At 42.5% G+C, this 2,922-nt stretch overlaps 1 protein-coding gene across 1 annotated transcript in view; it reads right to left on the reverse strand.

Annotated features, from left to right (window-relative positions):
* The window catches only part of LOC138975829 (acetylcholine receptor subunit alpha-like), a 62,742-nt gene extending 61,247 nt beyond the window's left edge, over positions 1 to 1,495 (reverse strand). The window contains exon 1 of the mRNA XM_070348596.1: positions 1,155 to 1,495. The gene's annotated coding sequence lies outside the window, so the exon portion shown is untranslated. The remainder of the gene's footprint in view (positions 1 to 1,154) is intronic.
* Between the last annotated feature and the right edge of the window lie 1,427 nt (positions 1,496 to 2,922).

Genomic DNA, 2,922 nt, shown 5'->3' on the forward strand with positions numbered 1-2,922 from the left:
ACCTACATTTGATCTGTCAAAGCCTCCCCGCCTTCATTTCTACACACGCTTCTTGTATCACGCGCAGTCTCTGTCTTATGCTGGCCCACTTTCAAAACAGTGCAAGCCGTGACTTCACACGATAACATAATTGACATTCTGTCTGACTACAGGAGGAACGTCTGAACAAGTGCATCGAGTAAGCTGTTGCCCCTTTGCTCTGTCTCCTAACCGTACTTTCAACCGTAGAATAGTTAGAGGGAAAAAGATGTTGTACTCACCGAAGCTAATACACATTCAGTAGGAAAACATCTGCGTTGTTCTTCGCTGAGAGATGTATGTCAGACGCTTCGCTGTCTTGGAAGTTAAGGGAAACTTCAAGCACACAACAGAAGGAAACGTTGACACCCCCACACCTTTGGAATGAACGAGTCCACAGCAGGTGGAAAAATGAACCTGAGATGCACTCGGAGAAACAAACTCGGTAACGCAACTTCACTTTGAAACTGTCGGCTAGCCTAACAGATAGATCTTCCTGCTGATAAGAAGAAAAAAATCTTATATTAGTCCCTTGCCTGAAGACGTGCTGGGTTTTTTTTCAGGAGAAGATCATTGTCTTTAAAGTTTGTCTTTCGGAAACCAAAATAAACTATACATCATGCACAAAAAAAGTGTTCATGCTGATTTCAGACTATGCACTATACACTTGCAAACCCAATCTTTGATCACTATGTATGCGTTAGTAGCTTCAAATGTGTTTGATACAAATGCAGAAAGAGCAGTGCCACTAATATCATGACTAATAATGATTAGTCAAAGGCTATTCAATTTTCCTGGGAAACAGAAGCACGGCATTGGAGAACAATCCGATCGGATAACGGTTGTATTCAAAGAGTACTTTTAACTCTTACCTCTCTCTGTATATACACAGTCGGTGCCGCCTAAAGACGATTAAAAAACGAAAACAAAAAACAAAATCAAAACCGTTAAATTCTTTTTATTTCAGTGGTCGATAATTCTATAAGCACAATACACGTTCATCACATGTCCCTTGCGTCACTTCGCTTTCCTTTTTGTAATTTATTTTTTTATGTTATTCATTTTTGTTCAGCGTCAAGATCCAATACATGCGGAGTCAGCACTAAGCACGGCCCACACTTTATCAGTCAACTCACCAACGTTTCCCGATATCAACAAAGTGGACGTGGTATCCATTTTGCTCCAGGAGCCGTAGTTCAGTATTGGTCCGGACGGATTGATGGGCGTACGACGTACAGCCAGCGCTCGGCCATACCCAGCTCGGGGGGACGAACAGGCGTACAGGGGACCGCTCGTGTTCCCTCCTCGCATAAAACACTCAGAGATCGATACTCTTCTCTGTCTTCTTCGTCTTCCTCTCAACGCTGCCCTCTTCGATACCACTTTTCTTCTCAGCCCTGGTAGAGGCACTGCCACGCTCTCGATGGTGGTGGCGGTGATGCCACTTTTTCTCCGCTTCTTCAAGACGTATGGCGCCCCTCAGTAAAAGAAGTTTTGCCGTAGCGGCTGGCTCTCTCTCTCTCTCTCTCTCTCTCTCTCTCTCTCTCTCTCTCTCTCTCTCTCTCTCTCTCTCTCTCTCTCTCTTTCTCCCTCTCTCTCTCTTTCTAGTTGTAGCTTTAGCGGGGACAGACTGTAAGACTAGACGTCAGCCTAAATTCTCCATACTTGAGAAATAAAGATCGTTCATTCATTCGCGCGCTCTCTCTCTCTCTCTCTCTCTCTCTCTCTCTCTCTCTCTCTCTCTCTCTCTCTCTCTCTCTCTCTCTCTCTCTCTCTCTCTCTCTCTCTCTCTCTCTCTCTCTCTCTCTCTCTCTCTCTCTCTGCTTTCCTCCTTTTTACATCTAGTCAAGTTTTGATTTTCCTCTCCCTTCTCTCGTGCCTCGAATCCTCTCGCCTTCTTTGGTTTAATGTTGCTTTTTGTTTGTGTTTCTATTACTCTCCTCTATCAATCTTCTGTGAGACAGATTTGAAAGGAAAGAGTGGGTTTTTTTTAGTAAAAGCGATTTAGGGATTGCCGAACTAATGAACGTTGGAACGGGAATAATTATTGTCATATATTGATTTTGTTGTTGTTGCTGTTGTTACTGCGTTTTATTTACGTATAGGGCATACATGGAGATTTAAGTTGGCATTTTTTATCTGTCTATGTTAGGCTCACCTTGTTTGTTGTATAGTTTAGGGTTACAAGGTTTATCGAATGGGTTCAACCTGTCTTGAAGATTGGAGTTTTGAGATATTGGGTGATCAAACACAATAATTAATTGTTTAGCTTCGATAGTGAAATGCAATCCCATATTCCAGGCTACGTCAAAGATTGCTTGACCAAAATGTCAATCAATTTGATCGAAAAATGAGGGCGTGACAGTGCCGCCTCACCTTTCACTAAAGCCTGATATAACGTCATCAAGGACATTTATCGACAAAAAAGAAAAAATGGTCTGGGGATATTATCTGGAAAAAAATCGTATGAACAGTTTCATGAAGATCAATCCAGTAGTTTTGTTGGAATCGCGCGCGCACACACACACACACACACACACGAGAACGCATACAAAAAAAAACACACACACACACACACATATATATTGCTTGATTTTGTTATATATATATAAAACATCAGAAATTGTGAAAGAAACAATTGAAAGTCAGCAGAGACTTTCTTCCGAGATTTGTTAAAATCTCTTAGCAGAGAAAGAGAGAGAAATAAGTATCCCTTCACAGACAGCCTATTGGGAGCATCAGACCCTCCTCAAGGGGGAACCGAGATTTCCAGAGCAAAGTCCCTTTGAGGGGGACGTATCGCAAGGTAATCTAGTCCTGAGGAGGACCATTGTTTTTGTACCTAGATCAGACACGCGTTTCGACACTATTGTGTCTCATCAGTGGTCAGGTGGTACTGATGGC

This window comes from Littorina saxatilis, linkage group LG1 (genome assembly GCF_037325665.1).
Source record: "Littorina saxatilis isolate snail1 linkage group LG1, US_GU_Lsax_2.0, whole genome shotgun sequence".
Lineage (NCBI taxonomy): Eukaryota > Metazoa > Mollusca > Gastropoda > Littorinimorpha > Littorinidae > Littorina > Littorina saxatilis.